The sequence below is a fragment of the Opisthocomus hoazin genome, chromosome 7 (genome assembly GCF_030867145.1).
Source record: "Opisthocomus hoazin isolate bOpiHoa1 chromosome 7, bOpiHoa1.hap1, whole genome shotgun sequence".
Classification (NCBI taxonomy): domain Eukaryota; kingdom Metazoa; phylum Chordata; class Aves; order Opisthocomiformes; family Opisthocomidae; genus Opisthocomus; species Opisthocomus hoazin.
Window position 1 is genome coordinate 44,341,764 of NC_134420.1, and position 19,657 is coordinate 44,361,420.

The window sequence follows — 19,657 nt, forward strand, 5'->3', positions numbered from 1 at the left end:
TCCTTTTGTGCAGAATTTGTAATTGAAACTTATGTTTTAGTTTAATTTAGGGAAAAAAATATTTTGCTTGGGCTTAAGAAAACTGAATTGATTTTATCTGACGGTGCCGCCATGTTAGCCAGAATATCCTGCCACTTCCTACAGCCAGGAGAAACCCAGGACTGGTACTCAGCAGGGCCTGACTGTTAGTTCCTGCTCGGCAACAGATTTTTTTTTGTATGATTTATTCCTTCCTTGCCTCAGTTTCTTTAGCAAAAAAATAATGAGAATAATGGTCAATGGGACCTGTGAAGCATGATTTATTTGCTGAAAGGTGTTTTGAGATCCACAGATAAAAGATGGTACGTAAGTGCAAAGGACTGTTAGTTAATTATCCATTACAGCAGAAAAATAAGATCCAGGTTTACACAATATTTGGTATGTAATAATTTACTTTTAGAGACTGGAACTACAAGAATAATCTAAATCTTTGCTTACTTTTTTTTTCCTAGAGGTTTTTATAGGGAGGTAGATACTATAATGTTTCTTTATAGAGTTTTAAATAGTCTGACTTTTTAGCTCCTCACAGTAGCTGACTTTAAAAAAAATCAAATAGAATAAACATATAATCTTGCATTGTCTGTGAGTTACATAATTTTTTAAAAACTTGACATAATCCATCAGTGAGACTTTTCTTACTATAGATTTGTGAAACTCATGCCAGAGTTGTAGAAACCTTTTGATACAATCTTCCCCTTTATTCAGATCAATTCTTCATTAATTTCTAAACAAACTGTTGAGCTTTTCACTGTTTTCATGTAACTATTTTTCTTCTATAAAAGGGGGCGGGGGGTCAGTTACAGCAAATAAGATCAAAGGAGAAGGTAACTGGATAGATCCAGATATTCCTGCTTAAGTTGGAAGGCACATAATGCATGTCTGGAGTGCCTCCTAGGAAATGCCTATGAGATGTACTTTGCACTAATCTTTGAGCTGTATTCTGACAGTTATTTCTTCATAATTCTCATCATAAGCCTGTGCTCTTTGAAGAATAGTTTAACCCTAAACTCTGAGCTGGATAATTCTATAGTATGAAAAATTAACTCATTGCTGGTACTAGAAGAGTCTAAATAGCTATTTATAGTTTAAAAATACAGTGATGTCACAGTCAATTCTATTCATGGACCGTTTCTGTGACAATCCTTTCCTCCTCTCCATTGAAATCTCATTCCATATGTTCACCTAAATACTAAAAGAAGTGATGGGTAGATCTTTTCGTTGCTTGTTTTTTGAAAATTCTTATGTTTTCATTGATCGATGCACTTCTGAGTGTGCTGAAGGTAAGTTCGCAGGTAAGGATGAGGACAGGATTCAGGGAAAAGGTCAGATTTGATGACTTCCATTGTTTCATTAGAAACAAGGTCTTTACAAAAATCAATGAGTTTTTTACATCAATACAATTTTTTACACTAACTTGTACCTCAGGCTGTTAAAAGTCGTTGTTTGCCTACTGTATGCTTCTGCGTTAAAGGTTCTGGCATGTGATCATTTATTGACTATCTGTGGTTGTTCTGGAAGAGCTATGTTTTACAAATAAAACTTCATTTTCTGTAACCTACTATTACTTTTTTTGTTTCCTTGTAGAAACTTGGCTGCAATTCAGGTGCAGGTTCATCCTGTAAACCCTGGGATGACCTCCAAATCCATTGTATCACTGCCTTTCATTACACTGACTCCCAAGATAAATTTTCTTTCCAAATGTGATTTGTCCATGTTGGCTATGTGATCAGGCTGCATATGCTAGTCCTGTTTCGGTGATCATCTTGTATTGTAGCAAGGCCATTTGCTTTCATATGGATTCCTCTCCCAAGCTACCTCTAATGACCTCCCCTTCCTAAACTGGATGCTCCTGTACTACTTTTCACTGGTTCTGTTCTTTAAAGTTTTGAAGTTCCACAGAATTCATGATCAGTCTGGTCCATCTTTTCAGAACTGTACCTGCCAGTACTCTTTTATGTATCAAATTTAATATTTATGTGTATAATGCATAAGTTTATTGAATCTATTTTACTTTTAAAGTGACAATTTGGTTGGATTGCAGCAAAAAGAAGTCATTAGCCCTCCTGATTCAATACATCTAAAAGTTAAGCAATTAAAATAAATGGCATTTTATTTATTTAATTTTAAAAGTTAATCTATGCAACACTTCAGGAAACAGCTACATGGTGTTGTATATTAGTAACTATTGACGTTCTACTGAATTAAGTACAACATTTTGGTTTTTTATGCTTCTTGAGGTGGTAATGAGAAAAAAAGTTTTTAAAAAATGTGTGCCTTGCTGTATTTCTTATACCATTTATTAAAAAGCTGCTTTCACAGTAAAATTATGTTGGTTTGAAAGGAGGAAATAGCAAGGTTAAGATGTGTGAATAATTTCTGTATATATGTATAACCAAGTGCAAACATTGATGTATAATGACAGTATAAAATGCTTCCATGTTTGTGATGTCCAGTGATGTTGAAAATATAAGCCTTAAAACCATTAGATTGCATGGTAATTAGAATTGGCATAATAAACATAGTTTATTGGGGAAAAAAAGCAGAACTGGTGATCTGTTTTACCTGCGTTCCAAGAACTGAATGCTTTATCGAAGTACAGAGGAATGCATTTTTGTTTGCAAATATTCCCTAGAGATTTGCAATTCCATAGCTGGCGAAGATCTGCATTACCTGACTCAGAGGTAGAGAACCTTTTCATTAAAAATTCTTCAGGTCTTTAGGGCCAAACAAGACACAAATATTTAATAGTTTAAACTGTTACACTGCCAACTGCACTTTTAGAGCAGATCTTTTTTTTGTTTATCATTAACAGTTTGTTGTCTGATTCTTAAAATTTCATTCATTTACATAATTATATTGAATGAGCTTTATATATATTTATATATACACTTTTACAATTGGCTGTTTCAATGACTTAGACTGTACATTTTAAATGTTTTTATCTTGTGATTAAACTATATTGGGTGGCCAAAACAGCCAGACAGCTTTATAACCTACCTCTGCAAACATGACAGTCACCTCCTAAAAACACTATTGGGAAGGGATGTCAGGAAAGTTAAAAGGCAAGGAATGCTCTCCCATACTGCCTTTTATCGTTATTTTCCCAAGTATATAAATATTTTTGCAAAAAACTCCAAGATTCTTCTTCCTTTAAAAAATATGCAACAGTTTGACAACCTTAGCTAGTAGCTTAGAGGAACTATACTGACCAGCGGATATATTCGTACAACAATAAAGGAAGACGTATTTAAAAAAACCCTCATGATTTCCAAATTATTAACAGCTTCCTACTACTGCAAGAGACAAATTCTTTATCTCTCAATTTAAATTTCCACTGCATAGCCTTGCATGGGCTGTGATGTGGGTAGGGCAGGAGAAATATCTCTAAGCTTAAAGGAAAGTGTAAACAATAAGAAGAAATTTCTAAGAAAGCCTTTTGAATCCGTAAAGTTTTCTGCTCTTTCATTTCTTGTATCATGTACAAATCTAATAAGTCAGCCTAGAATTACCTGAAATGTATAACTATATAGCTACGGATCACTTTAATATATTTTAAATATTTTTTTAATTATATATAAAGTAATTTGGAATATAACTCCTAATTTTAGTAAAATATTTACTGTAACAATTATGTTCATCTATGAATGATTTCAAACATGATATTTTAAATGGTCTTGATGTGGGAATTGAGTCTGGAATCATTCTTTCTTTTTCCCTAGCATTTTCTGATTTATATTGTATTTTTTTAAACTTACTTTGACTATAGTCATACCTTACACTATGATGACAGGAAAATAATGTCAGAGGCTTTTCAATTCTGTCACCTCACCCAGCAGACTGTGCAGAACTCCATCAATTACTTGTACCATTCTATTACGCCATTCGCCACAAATTCACTTTTTTCCTGGAGGAAAATAGTAGAACTTGTCAAATCAATAAACCATATATTAATCATACAATATCTGCAATATTATATGGTCACAGCTCAAATATCTGTGGTTCCTTTCTGAAAGATGCTGAACATTCTAATTTAACTAGCATTCTCAGATCTATGTTATTTGGTCTTATGAGATAAAGTCATCGTTTTTGTGACTGTGACACAGACCCATCGTTATCAGCTATTCTTTTTTTAGCATGGTTAGAATCTTTCCCCTTTTTTATTTTTCTTCCCTGAATATATTCAACTTTTGTCAATAAAAATTGATTTCTAAAGGAAAAGAAATCTCCGATGGATACTCTACAGGATTTGTTCATGTCTTAGTATAAGTTATATGCTTATGGCCAAATTGTGCCTAGAACTTGCAAGAAGTTCTAGTGCTAACTCCCTAAAGAAAAATATTGGTATAGTGTAAAATTATTATTGATGTACCAATATTACCTCTAAGATCAGCCCACACGTAGATTCCTGTATAGATCCTGTTCCCTGCTGGTGAAATTCTCTTGTGGTGTGGAAGCGTGCTGCAAGCTTTCTGCAGCATTTATCCCCAGGTAAAGTTCTATAGGCTGCTTTTTATTCCACACGCTCCCTGGCTGATGCTTGAACAACATCTGCAATGTGTGAGGAGGCCATTTGACAGCAATGGCCCTGACACATGGATCTCCCTTTCCTGCCTGCTTCACATTGCTTCCACGGAGAGCCAGAGCTTGGCAGCTCTAAGCAGAGTGAATGCACACTAAGAGTGGTGGTAAAACACATGCCTACAATTTAAAAGGTGTTTTGTAGTCACAGTACTTGTATATACAGATAGCCTTGCAAACCGTGTCCCCAGTCTCTCTCACTTAATGGTTTGTCTTGTTCCCAAGGTAAGTCAAAGAATTTTTGTGGAACAGTGCCCCTGCACCTTTGTTACAAGAAGAGAGATTTAGGTGGCATCTCTGTGTCCTTCTGGTTGTTTGTGCTGTTCTTTGCGTGCATGTGTACATGTAAGCATACAAACACATGCAAAGATACTGAAATTACTCCTGTTTGTTTCACAGTACACTCCAATAAAGAGTCACTGTCAGTTAGATGGTGTCTCGACCTTTCTCCTTAGTGACAAAATCCATGGATGATGCAGCCTCCCACATCACTTATTTTAGAATTCTATTCCAATTCACCTGTGTTGAGGAAGACAACATATTTTGCCTAAAATGTATCCGGTTAAAAGGCTGCTTTATTTTTTGGCTTGAAGACATTGGAAATAATGTTGTAAAGGTTCCTGTGCTGCAGTACACAGAAAAGGGGTTATTAATTTTAGGCCAGACCGTACTTATACTTGGCTTGAGAGGATTAACGGGGATGTCAGGTTCTTAGCCAAGTCAATCTCCTTCAATGACAAGTTTCTACAAACTTATTCCTAATAATAGCATCGCTTTGACAGGGATTTTGGCCAACAAATGACATCTGATCTGTTGCCTTCAGCACTGTGCTTTAATTTTTCAGACTTACCATGTCTTTTATATCTTTTCTGCCAACATGAATCGCTTACATTTTTCATGTGACTACTGTTTGTTCAGTGAATACATGCTCATCCCTGATTTTAGAAGTGTTTTTAAGGACTAGACCATCAATGAACTTGGCATTGCTTAAGTCTGTGCACTGGATGAATTCTAAGTGCTTCAGTGCTTTAAAAATGGGATTTCCTATGCAATAGCAAGTAGTATTATTTTATTTCTGGGGAGTGGGGAAATATGCTGAGATAAAAGTGAAGTTATAATTGTATGTCAGTAATTTTAGTGTACAAATATTAGCGGCATATTGTAGTTATTGTCAAACTAATTCTTAAAACGTACAAGATGTGCAGAATTACATCATGCCTAAAATGAAATGATATAGTATGAAAAGAACAGTTAGACAAATAAATGTTTTTACCTCTGCCTTATGTTGAGCTCATGTCTCTGTGACATTCTGAGTTTGCAAATGGAAATGAAAATAATTTTTAAAACATATGCAATTTTAAAAATATTTTCCTCTTGCTTGTGATTACTGTGAGGATGTTTTAAATGCAGCAAGGATCCAGTTGTAGCATTTTCCAAAATGTTTTGAGAGTGACAGGGAAAGGGAAACGTATTTGACAAGATTACAAACAATAGTGGAAAAACACAAACCGTTCTTGATGTGCTTCATTTACAGAATGAAAAAATTCAGACTCTGCAAGAACTGATACTGAGCATCAACCACCTACCCCAAATCTATCCCCTTTTTTGAGGGGGAGATAAACGCTATGGGAAATTATGTGCCCTCAGGCAAGGTGGTATGGCAATTTCTCATACATGCTACTGTGCATATATACCTGAACTTCTGCTCTATAGCTCTTGAATCAAAAGCCTGATCCCAGAATTGCATTTAGAGGGCATGGGTTTTATTGTTTCTTCATAAGAAACAGAACCAAATTTGGGCTGAGAAACATTTGCCTCTAATAAGCTTGAAAATGAAATTGTAGCAAGCAGATTTTAAATAATATACTTTGGCAGACAAAAAAGTGTAAAAGGAAAAGAAAACAAAAAAGCAATCTTTCTGTAAATCCTAGTGGTCCCATGCCAGTAGTTTAATCAAGAATACTCTAAGCTCTGTAGGACTGTGATATTTCTACTAACTGATCATTAGTTATCCTGACATACTGATGCCAGACGGATCTATGCCTCTCTATAGTTTTTGCTTTACTTACCTCAAATTAGGGCTATTCAAAGTGCTGAAGAAATTACGGAAATGTCTTCAATGGTTAAAATAGTGGCACAAATCAAAAAAAACCCAAGCCCACAGCTCTGTTGTGTTGCTGAGCGTCTGTGCCAAACCAGCTGATCAGTGATGCTTTTACCCATATTTTGTGGAGACAAAGTCTTTAAAAAGCTTTTCATGCACATAGAGCTCTATTTTCCATTATTAATATGACTACTAAAGAAAGCTTCCTTTGTAAGGGGAGTTTGCCTTAGATGACAATATAAATGTTTCTCAAACCTGTTGCTGTTTGTTTTACATATTTCTGCATCTCTTATCCTCTGGCCTTCTGAGCTGAGCCGTTCTTCCGATGTACCTTTTCTTCTTGCACAATTCAGCAACTAAAGCAAGGCTTTGCAACTTGTGTTTGTAACAGGCAATTCACAGGCGATGTGTTGAAAGGTGGGCAAGAGGGAGGCAGAACAATAGGGGCTTGGAGTGAAGAGAAGATGGCTGGTGGCTACGTAATTCCGATCTGCAAATGTGCTGGCTACGACTGAAAAAGAAGTGGGAAGCAGAGAAGGAGGTGGAGCTTCAGGGATCACAGAATCACAGAATCACAGAATAGTAGGGGTTGGAAGGGACCTCTGTGGGTCATCTAGTCCAACCCCCCTGCCGAAGCAGGGTCACCTACAGTAGGCTGCACAGGATCTTGTCCAGGCGGGTCTTGAATATCTCCAGAGAAGGAGACTCCACAACCTCCCTGGGCAGCCTGTTCCAGTGCTCCGTCACCCTCAGAGGGAAGAAGTTCTTCCTCATGTTCAGACGGAACTTCCTGTGCCTCAGTTTGTGCCCATTGCCCCTTGTCCTGTCACTGGGCACCACTGAAAAGAGCTTGGCCCCATCCTCCTGACACCCACCCTTCAGATATTTGTAGGCATTTATAAGGTCCCCTCGCAGCCTTCTCTTCTTCAGGCTGAACAAGCCCAGCTCCCTCAGCCTTTCCTCGTAGGAGAGATGCTCCAGTCCCCTAATCATCTTTGTAGCCGTTCGCTGGACTCTCTCCAGTAGCTCCTTAACTTTCTTGAAGTGGGGAGCCCAGAACTGGCCACAGTACTCCAGATGAGGCCTCACTAGGGCAGTGTAGAGGGGAAGGAGAACCTCCCTCGACCTACTGGCCACACTCCTCCTAATACATCCCAGGATCCCATTAGCTTTCTTGGCAGCCAGGGCACACTGCTGGCTCATGGTCAACCTGTGGTCCACCAGCAACTAGCTCTGGTTAAAATATTTGTAGAATGATAGCAGCATACACTGTACTGAAGCAGATTTATCTCTATTGCTAGACTTGTTATTGTAAATGGTAAAGTGATGCTATTCATGAATACTCATTTTTCTGAATCTGCTGTTCAGTATGCCAACTATATCAATCAGAGGTACCATTGTCAGTTAATTAACATTTGATTGCATTAAACATAGGGTGTTTGAAGGGGAGGTTTCTTCTTGGAGGGGGAGAGGTATCTATGTGTGGGTTCTGTGGACGGGGGAGAGACGTGTTCTTAATAATCATCAATTGTGAGTAAAGTCAAATTGTAATCTGTGTGTACATATTTCTGTGCCACTCCCCACTCTTACAGCCAGAGTAAGAGGGGAAGACAAAGGCATTAAGTATATCCACACCTTAGCCCCAGCCATATCTCCTGCATACTGTATTTTCATATGTAGAAACAGAATCTGGAAATGTAAAGGTCACCACATTAAACAAGTGTAGAAGTAAGATATGTGAGAAAAAAAAGGGAAGGGAGGGGAGGAGGGAGAGGAGGAGGAGAGGGGAGGGGAGGGAGGAGAGGAGAGGGAGGGGAGGGGAGGAGAGGAGAGGAGAGGAGAGGAGAGGAGAGGAGAGGAGAGGAGAGGAGGAGAGAGAGGAGAGGAGAGGAGAGGAGAGGAGAGGAGAGGAGAGGAGAGGAGAGGAGAGGAGAGGAGAGGAGAGGAGAGGAGAGGAGAGGAGAAAAGACAGGAGAAGAGAAGGGAGAAGAGGAGAGAAAAGAAGAGAAGAGAAGAGAAGAGAAGAGAAGAGAAGAGAAGAGAAGAGAAGAGAAGAGAAGAGAAGAGAAGAGAAGAGAAGAGAGAGAGAAGAGAGAAGAGAAGAGAGAGAGAGAAGAAGAGAAGAGAAGAGAAGAGAAGAGAAGAGAAGAGAAGAGAAGAGAAGAGAAGAGAAGAGAAGAGAAGAGAAGAGAAGAGAAGAGAAGAGAAGAGAAGAGAAGAGAGAAGGAAGAGAAGAGAGAAGAGAAGAGAAGAGAAGAGAAGAGAAGAGAAGAGAAGAGAAGAGAAGAGAAGAGAAGAGAAGAGAAGAGAAGAGAAGAGAAGAGAAGAGAAGAGAAGAGAAGAGAAGAGAAGAGAAGAAGAGAAGAGAAGAGAAGAGGAAGAGAAGAGAAGAGAAGAGAAGAGAAGAGAAGAGAAGAGAGAAGAGAAGAGAAAAGAGAAGAGAGAATGAAGTGAGACGAGAAAAGAATGAAACGAGAGGAGAAAAGGAAGGAAACATGAGGGGAGGGGGAGAGGGCAAGTTGAGTTATGCTGTAGTATATGTCTATAACTATTTGATAACATAACACAACAGACATGATAGTGTTCAAAATAATGAATGGTTTGGTTAAGACAAATCTATCTCTGTTCTCCCAGACGCATAATACCAAGTCACTCACAGAAATGGATTGGTAGTGAATTTAGACATGATGAAGGAGATACTGTACTCCTTTGCATGATATATAATTAATCTGTGGAATTTCATTTCTACAAGAAATTATTGAGTCAAATAGCTTAGTGGGATTGTAAAGGAGTATAAATACAGACTAGGAGCTGTGCTAAGATAGCAGGTTAGTTCAGACTAATGACAGCAGCGAGCTAACTTCATTCTCCATGATGAAAGCTGTTGTCTGCTGAAAGAACAGGGGAAATTTCCTAACTCCATGCAAAAATGGCCAAAGCAAGATGGAAGATTTCCACGTTTCTCTGAGGCAATCAAAAATGGGCCACCGTCAGACACAAGGTACGTATAAAAAGCATAGAAAATGCCTGTGTTTCTTTTCTTTCCTCTTCATTCAGCTGTTGAGATGTGAAGATGTGATGTCAGAAACAAATTATTTCAATTACTTGGCAAGCTATTCTGCTGCAGCAGAAGAAATTATCTCAAATATGATTTTGTGGATAACTGTAACCAGCTTTCCATATGCTATAAGTAACATGTACATGGTTACCTAGGGGTTAATTGTGATAAATTATATTTCAATGAGGAAAATACTTATATATCAGGCCAGTTGGGTAACAATATTTCAGAAGAATAACCCTTCTTTAATCATATACTTTGATGGAGGAATGCTCATAAGCACATCAGCACAACTCCATTCTTTCCATGAGGGCTGACGTCTTAAACTCCTCTACGCAATGAATCACCTTGTCAAATAAAGTGCGAAATGGAAAACCTGTTTTCAAACTCATCTGATATAATGACATTTACAACAACATGCTTGAGGTGATAAACCCACAATAATAATTATATTTCTCTTAGAATTCCATAGTACTTTGAAAGTTTTATGCAATCATATGCTCTTTTTTTCTTTTTTCTTCAAGAAAATTTTATACCAGGACTTTCACTTTATAGGTCTTTAAGACAAGGCAGGAGGAAAACCACATTTTGCATACAACTGGAACTCTCAATTTTAACATTTTATTTGAAGAAACTATATAGTTTCAATAGCCAGCTAACTTATATATCCTCATCCAAAGATTCAGGTGGTTCTTTTAAAATATGATACACATTAAAATTATTTGCTTATGGTTTTTCAATGGTGATCAGCAATATTTATATTTCCTGATCCTTATCATGGCAGTAAACACACTAATAATATATCTCTGAACGTATTTCTTAAGCTTAGTCAAATGAAAAAGCTGACATGAAGGAAGTCCATGTTAATCTTAGAAATCTACATGCTAATAATTATATTTTATCATATGAAGTTTTTGGAAGGATAAAGAAGCAAGCAGTTTCAAGAGCATCCTTCCAGTCACTCTTGCCACTACCAGAACAACCGTAGAATAGTAGGATCATGGAATGGTTTGGCTTGGAAGGGACCATGAAGATCATCTATTTCCAACTGCCCTGCCATGGACAGGGACAATGTTGTTGGAACACTGACAATGTTCTTGGCTTACCCTATCTCACCTACTGCAACTGGCATCTCTGAACAGAGGTTGAGGTTTCATCCAGCTCTTCTAAACAGCAGGTTTGACGTGACTTTTTAGAGGTATTAGAACTGTAGTTATTTAGTATCTGCAACAAACATGTATAGATCTGGTGCTGTAGAAAAATGGGCCTCTGGGGAAATGCTTGACTTTCAGCACTGAATATGTGTGTTGAGCTGGAAAACAAAGGCTTAAGAATGTGGGATAAACTTTCCAGACACTCTGGTGAACAACAGCTGACAATCTTTAATAGGAAGGAATGAAATGACAGATCAGGTGCTCGGAAAGTAGAATTTGGTAAGTGGTGTATATGAGCCAGTACATGGAGGTGAGAGGATTTGGTGAGGCTTCTGCACAACCGAGAAAGCATTTCTCAATGTAGGTGTGGGCTACTAACAGAATTATTGTAACAGCTGCAGTTACATTCTTGAATCTAAAATGCACCCAGTAAGTATATCATCTTTATAATATTATTTGCTGAATCATCAGTTTGTGTAAAAATGTTTGTGTAAAAATAAGGATCTTATGCTTCATTACGAATGGGACCTCATAACAAAATCTTCAAATGAACATCTCATGTAAATTACTTTCCCCAATGCTGCTTCTTTTGTGACTGTATAGGTTTTTTTGCCTTGCACTAAAAGGTAACAATAGAGTAGGTTTTGGAAGAGTGTATGTTTGTTATTAAAAGAAGAAAACAAGCAGCAACCCACCAACACTTCCTCTCTACTCCTACTTGCAAATGGACACATGAAACATTTCTCACCAGCCAAATTTAAAAAAGAGGCAAAATTACACAGTATACAGCTCTTTCATTTATGCCCATCCACATTTAAAACCAGGTCCAAAGTCCTTAAATATAATTCCATTATGACAACATTAGTGAAGAGAAACCAAACTGTTCCTACGCAAGGATCCATAAACAGTGGTTCTGCAAAGGGGACCTCTTACCATTTCGTTTACCAGCAATGCCTGCACCATAAAGCAGGCCACAGACTCTCATTGTCTGTTTTGCTTATCAGGAAATTCCGTTCTCACACAGAAGACATGATTAGAACGAAAATGGGAAAAGATCCCTGAGTATTTCTTCCTTTGCAGTGTTGGAAAGTGGAAGTTGGATAGTGAGGTCTTGCATTCCCTAGGCCAAAGCAATGTATAAATAAGTAAGTGGTGATACAAGTGTGGGAAGCTGGACAAGACTAGGAAATAGTCACTTAAAAAGGCAGTATTGTTATGATGTAAAAAAATGTCACAGTGGCTCCATAAATAGCCAGTTTTTATGCAAGATAATTTTCCATTACATGATGGAAACCAGAAGCAACTAATAGGAACTCATTAAAGTGCTAATAAGGTGGGATAAATCTGCCTATAGAATCAGAGGGCCAGCACCTGTTTGAAAGGTGGCAAATGAATGAAAAAAATTTGCAGCATCTTTTCTTAGCCCAAATCCTTAAACATGGTCGCATAATGTGTGCTTTAAAAAGGCATAGTGATTTCTTTGTGCTATAGCATTTTCATCCAGACTATAATCCATCATATGTCAATACTTTTGGTTAAGTAACTATCTGGCATTTTAAACATGATAAGCTTGCTATGGTGCTGTATATTACTTACTACTTCTATGCTGGACTGGGTTTTTTCATTATTTCATTTTGGATATAGAAATCTGTTTCAAGGTTCAGTTAGAAATAAAATGTTTTAAACTTAATTTATATCATAAGCAAATCTTTATATTTTACTGTTGTAAATATCTTTGGGAAAAGCAAATTGTAGTTGTTTTAAATTTGAGTATTAAGTTCCATAACAAACTATACACCTAAAAGGAAATACAAATGCCTATGTTCTAAAGAAATTCTACCAGTTAAGTAGTATACTAACGAGCTATATTTTTAAAATTGCATTGCAATTTGTGATTATTGCTGCCAACACAAGATTTTTCAGAACTTAGATCTTTTTCATAATTAAAGTTGCAAAGTGCACAGTGCCATAGCACATGACAAATTGCCCTTGAGCACTGGCTAATGACAGAGACACAGCTTATTCATAGCATACCATGTGTCCTAGAATACAAACATGAAAAAAAGTAATAACAGGAAAAGGCCTTTAAATGGATCACTCAGATAAGTCCCCTAGATGAGATAATGGAATGGTGCCTGGATTTGAATTCTTGGCCACTTCTGTGGGACTAGTTTCTTACATTTTTTAAGATGGGAAAATGGAATAGGTATTGGAATATTAATTTGTTTTACAACCTATGAGTTAAGAGCATTTACATAAGACAATGCTGAAAGGCTTAATTTTTATTAGTGTAAAACCAAAAGCTTTAATGTTTTTATATATTTGATACTGTGTATTTCTAGTGCTTGTATATGAACTCTAGGCAGCGGAATAATTTAGTGATTCCAAAAACTGTTCACTTACTTTTCCTGTCTCAAACAGTACTGGCCTCTTTGTTTTCACCTCAGCTAGACAAGCCCATGCTTTTGCAGAGAACAGAAAACTCTTAAGCCCTTCCCTTTTTAAAGGCACAGAAAGCTGAAAGTAAACACAGTGGAGAAAGTGTAAAGAAAAGTGTGTCTTAAAAAAGGGGCTAGTACGGGAGATCCACAGCAACAGCAGAAGAATAACTGTCTTTGCTCACCCTGAAGGAACCTTGAATTTTTCTTAAAATCAAGTCCAGTAAGGCCACTATCCAAGTTCTGAGGTTGCCCAGAGGAAAAGGTTTGTCAGACTATAATCTTTGTGGAAAAGTTGTTCCTTGACCTTTTTTGCCACTGTATGTCTACTGCAGCACAGGGAGGTCAAAAGTGCGCTAGTTGTTAGCACCAGAGATGAAGCTTAACCAGACACGGAGAGCAATGATTGTCAAACGGCTCCATTTGCAAGACAAGAAGTGTATCCTTAGCAGAGCAAGGGAGATGAAAGAGATTATTTTCTAGGGGTCACATTTGTTCTTCTTTTCTGACCTCTCTCAAGATGGGAAAAGAAGCGGGAAGAGTTTTCTCTAGCAAAGAGGTGCTACAAAGAAAACGGGACTGTGCTTTCCTCATCTCTTCTCTGCTAGTCTTCTAGCCACGGTTAACTCTGTTCTGCCTTTCAGTCTTTCTCTTTCGTAAGAACCTAGTGAAAGCATAATAATTGAATAGAGATATTAAAAGGACAGTTTCAAGCGCCTGTAATTTTACATTTTAATGCCCTTCTTAGAACCTGGAAATGAGTTTGGGCTATGGTTTGGAGCTTTTATTTGTTTCTTGTACTCCTTTCCAACTATTTCTGCCATTAGTACCACTATGGCAGCAGCACCTAGGAGCCATAGCCATGGGTCTGTGAGGTACTGGAAATAAATAAGCTGTTTGTGTTTTGCATTTCCAGCCTCCCTCTGTTTTTTACTGACTATCGCTTGAAATAAACTTACTTGATTTAATTTCTGGTTCCCATAAGCTCAATGCCATTCAAGGTGTCAGAACATTTCAGGGAACTTGCGGGTTGCAAAGCCATCCTCATTCCATCCCTTGGTTGGCAGGCCCCACTCCACCAGGATACAAATATAAAATCTTGTATGAAAAGAGACTCTTTTAATAGGTACTCGGAGTTCTGAAGATACTGCCATGATACCACAGCAATTTATAGAAATAGCTTATTTTAAACTGCTTCTTCGATTCCTCTTAGAAGCAGGCAAAACACATCCAAGAGCTATTCTAGCTCTACAATGTTGAGGTTTTGAACTTGAAATAAAAAATAAATTTCTGACCTATCACTGAAGTCTTCAGGTTATCATATATTGACAAGACGAATTATTTGTCGTTCAAAGTGGCGTGCCTTTTTTGTATAAGTAGTGAGTATGAAACTCATCACTTCTCAACTCTTTGATAAAAGATCAGGGTAGTGGATAAATGAAAGAGTTATTATAAGGCACAGTGTGAAGTAGTTACTGATTTTTGTACTTCTCTGCTGTGACCTAAAAATCAGGTTTGACACAATTTTTCAAGATCAGGGAGGGGGAAAAGAGAAATTCTATGCAGAGGTAACTTGGAAATATGTTTCAAAGCAATTGATTGGAAATATGGGATATAACTCCCTAAGTTACCACAAAAAAAAAACCAAACCTCTGTCGATTACACTTTTGAATACTCCCTTCTTTTGACAGAGTAGTTAACAATCCAGATGTCACTTGATAAACATTCCCATGGTGGGAATTTTGAATTACGGCTAAATACTTCAAAGCTATGCAAAAATTTTTAAAACATGCAGTAAGTCAGTAGGATATAAGGCTAAGAAAAGAGAAGAAATTCTGACAGTAATGGGATATATTGTTTAGCTTCACATGGGATTTCATGTACCTTTGAAAAGCTCTCTATCATAGCAATGGATTCTGGGGTTATTTCTCTTATGACTTTAATTTATGTTTTACTGTCAGTCATCAATGTTTGTTTAACACGTGGAAAAGTTCTATTTAAACATTCCCTGAAGCTATCCATTGGGTACCTCAGAGGATAAATTATTGAAATCTAAGCAGATTAATACCTCATGCTTATTCCCATGGCTAATGCACAATTTCGCAGTTGGAACACAAGTTTTAAGCCACAATTTTAAGCGACAGAAAATTTTGTCTGCCTTATAAAGTAAACAGGTTCAGATTGCCTTTTCAGTTTGGGAGGAGCCCTTCAGAACGCTGTAATATGGGAGGGATGGGCTGGTCGCCCCTGTGAACCCATTGAGCAGCTTTTCAATAACTAAAACTCAAGCAGGCCAACCCTCTAGTTAAAAGGCTAACCTAAGAATGGAGAAGATCTTTAAAGGTACTTCATCTTGTTCTTGAATATCTTCACATCAGGTAACATTCTTCGGAAGTAAATAAAACTTAATCTTTAACGGGACAAAACTGTCACTACTTTTTTACAATTTCTGGGCTGCTTCAAAACATTGTTTTCCTGGTAGTTAGAAACATTCCTCTAATTTGTTTTATTTTCTGTGAACAAGAGTCTTTATCAACAAGATACTGATGACAGCTATTAGATATATAATATTTTATCACTAAAACACAGGATCTTTCTGGCTTCTTGTCCTGTCCCTCTCAGTGGGTAAGGGGAGGTGAGCTTTTCAGTTCTCTGTGCAGTGCCCAGGACTCATGACCATGACCCAAGAGGCTGAACTACAAACAAAGCTTTTCTTGGAATTCAGTGGAATTATAAGAGATGGTATTTTCGCAACTTCATAACATTACTTTTAGCGCAGTGGGGTTAGAACGGATATTGACTTGGCAAAGCTTACAGCAACAAAATGTCTGATTTTACAAAACCACAGAACATAGCAGACTGACAAACTTCAAACAACATTGCCCTTATGTGCCTATGCAGTCAGAAATAGAGAAAGAGAGAAAAGCAAGAGAAGAAATAAGAGAGAAGATATCACCACCCTCGGATCCAGCGGCAGTCTCTGCTGGTGGTCGGGGTCCTCCAGGGGTGGGTGGGTGGGTGCGCACCAAGCAGCTGGGCCCCTCTCCTTTTATACTCTTTGGGTACCTCTTGTCCCTCCTCGGGGCAGGGGTACTGCTGTGCTGCCCAGAAGTTCTCAAAATGAGTCGGTGATTGTGCGTGGGGGTCTTGGTGGTCTCACAACCCCCCCTGCAAGGCTGGGCGCTGCCTTGCACAAGCACTTAACTGCCTTGCCTAAGTGACAGCTCAGAGGGAGAGAGGTGGGTTTTGCAAGCTGGCACCCTGCCTCCGCAGGGCTCTGCTCCTCTGCCACAGCCCCTTACCGAGGTGAGGAAGTTCCCAAAGCACAATGCCTGATTTAGGAGTTTGCTTAATTCATGCATCTCTGTCTCGGTTTCTCAAGATGGATGTTTGCGACAATTTCTCACTCCGGCCTGGAGCCCTACACTTAATTTAATCCAAGATATTAAATGGATGTTAAATGTCTTCAGTCCTGTAAGTGCCACATTTCCTTGATTCTATTAACCCTTGCCCTCTCTAACAATTGCGCCCTACTTCTTCCTGTCAACAGCAATTATTTGTGTCACTGCTTACAATTCATGTTAAAAGCTCTTAAGTTATGGTATTCGATATCAAGGCTGACAAAAGAACAGTCTTTTTTTTGCCTTATCCTAGATAGGTATCTTCTAAGAAGTTTTCGAATTTCACAATACACCCTTGATGTCTTAAAACCCACTTATAAATACTCTCTCATTTCACTTCAAGGAAACGGGGGGAAAAAAAAAACAGAAACTAATCCATTCTTACAAAACCAAGATCTGAATAGAGAAATACCTCTGCAGTGTTGCTGTAGGCACTGTTGGTTCACTTCCCACCCACTGCATCCCTAAAAGCAAGAAAGAGCATGGTGATCTAATGCAAAATAACTGAATGTAGGTCCCAGAATTTGAGGTTCTCAATTTGTATCTGAATCTTGAAACAAAAGAGCATTTTCCAGAAATTCTGATTAGCCCCTACTTAAATGACAGCTTTCAAATTAGGCCATGTAGATTGAATTTAAGCCCCTAAACCTGAAATACCTAATTTAGGTGCCCTAAGTCATTAAATCTGATGATCTGAATGCTTTGTAGAGCTGTCAGAAAACGAAGTATCAAGGACAATATTAAATACAGCATTCAACAGAACAAAAATATATTTAATAAAAAAAAGGTTTGTGGCCCTGCTTTCTCTGTTCTCTCTCACTCTGTCTTTCTCTTTCGAAACTTTTTAACTCAAAGATCATCCTTCATTTTAGCAATTGAGTGTTAAGCTCAAGACTACTGTAATACAAACTGACTGTTGTGATATGGACTGTGCTTCCAGCAAAGAGTACAAAACACTGTACCTAGCACATCTTTTGTCCCTCTTCTCTTAAATCTTCTGCAAAGAACATTTTAGAGCAGGCATGACCTGCCTCATTGTGGTCAGCATCTTTTCCAAATTCATCAGAGCTGCGGAGAACAAGTACAAAATCCATACTTTTGCCTTGACGTATCAGAAAGAAAGAAGAATACCACAGAGATTGACCTGAGCATTAGGGATGTATGTTCTGGACCAGAGGCAGGATGTGTGTTAGGTTAATTACCTCAGAAATAGTTGAGTGACAAATAGCAATGATTAATTTAACAAAAAAAAAGTTATGCAAAATGTATCAAACCTAATGAAGATCCTACTGCAATTATTTCCTTGTGCTTGCTAAATCTTTCAAGATCCAGATACTCCTCCGATAATTAATTGTATAACTTAACACGCTTCTCTGATTTAACTTTTAATTATTTGATTTGGAGAAAGGAAGTACTCAATTTGGCCTGGGTTTTTAAGTGCAACAGCAGTTTTTCAAATACCAAGGTTACAACTTACATTATACATTACTTTCTACAAAGTAATTCATTCCACAAAACTCAATATAACTGGCCATTCCGCACCCAGGAGTTCATCAACCCAGGAGGAATTACTGGCATGCAGTAGGCTAGAACTGAAGTATGTTGCCCAAGTAATATAGGCTTTACGCAGGCAATCAATGATCTTGTTGGTATCTGTTATGATAACATACTGCTACAAAAGTAAAAGCATAATATGATACCAGGAGTGAAATTAATAAAGCCTGCGCGTTCTGAAAGATAATAATGGTGTATGACTTTGATACAATGTCCTGACTGCATATAAACAAACTCATTGATTGTAACTATTTTACATATGGCCTATATTTACAAGAAAGGCTAAGAAAACAGAAAGAACGTGCATTGTCTTCATAGGGACAGGTGCCATTCAAAGTCCTGAGTCATCACTTGATGCCGGGTGATGATAATGCTATAGTTAAAATATGCTTGGAGCTGACTTAAATGTTCAAAGTGGTTTTGTTTCAAATTCAGTAGGGGATGAAAGTTCAGCTTTAAAATCCAGGAAAAAATGTCTCCTTTCATTACACTCTTTATGCAAAAGGCTGAGGATTTGTACTACATCCCCATACAGTTCAGTAAGTGTCTTAACTGGTGCAGGGCTATGCTCACAGTCTTTGTCCTTGTCAATATTTAATAATTCAGCAGGCAGGACTAACAAGGATTTCCCTTCCAAAATCGTTGCAGCCTTGAGGCTATAGCACTAGCCAAACAGTTAAAAATGAAGGTTGGAGTCTCTTCAGGCAGAGTAATTTAAACTGTCTCCCATATTTGGGGAGTCCTCTTATCACAAATATATTGTAGATATGATGGTATTTTCTTTTGAAAGAAAACCAGTCATCACAATGTTTGTTGAATCTTCAGGGGAAAAAACAGTTTGCCAAAAAATCATAAAGCATCTTCAGTTTAGCAGGATAATGTATAAAACTCTCTCCCTTGTTTTGCAAAGACTTTATTTGAAAGATATTTCTTCAGTTATGTGGCCAGGCTATTAGCTGAAAATATTGACAACTTATTCTTCAAAATTATGAATGTATTAACTGTCATTGTGATTATTCTTTCACTATACATTTACCAAAATTGATACCTACATATTGTATCCATATAAGACAGATCAACTATTTTTGATGGACAAGTATGGGGGGGTAGTTCTGTGTTGTTTGGTTTCATGTGTTGGTTGGGTTTTTTTTCTTTAAATTAATTACCTTTTCTGGCAATGCTAAGAGAACTGAAACTATCTTTCTAGAATATTCAGGAAACACCATGTAAAAGATTTTTGGATTGCTTTGAAATTCCTATTCAGAGCACAAGCTCATATGCAACACTATCACAGTGTAAATGGAATGATCTTGCAGCTTAATGAAACAAGT

The 19,657-nt window shown here is 37.7% G+C and overlaps 1 protein-coding gene across 4 annotated transcripts in view; it reads left to right on the forward strand.

Moving 5' to 3' along the window:
• The window catches only part of AKAP6 (A-kinase anchoring protein 6), a 299,941-nt gene extending 293,893 nt beyond the window's left edge, over positions 1 to 6,048 (forward strand). For all 4 annotated transcript variants that reach the window (XM_075425714.1, XM_075425718.1, XM_075425717.1 and 1 more), the window contains exon 14: positions 1,624 to 6,048. The gene's annotated coding sequence lies outside the window, so the exon portion shown is untranslated. The remainder of the gene's footprint in view (positions 1 to 1,623) is intronic.
• The last annotated feature ends 13,609 nt before the right edge of the window (positions 6,049 to 19,657 follow it).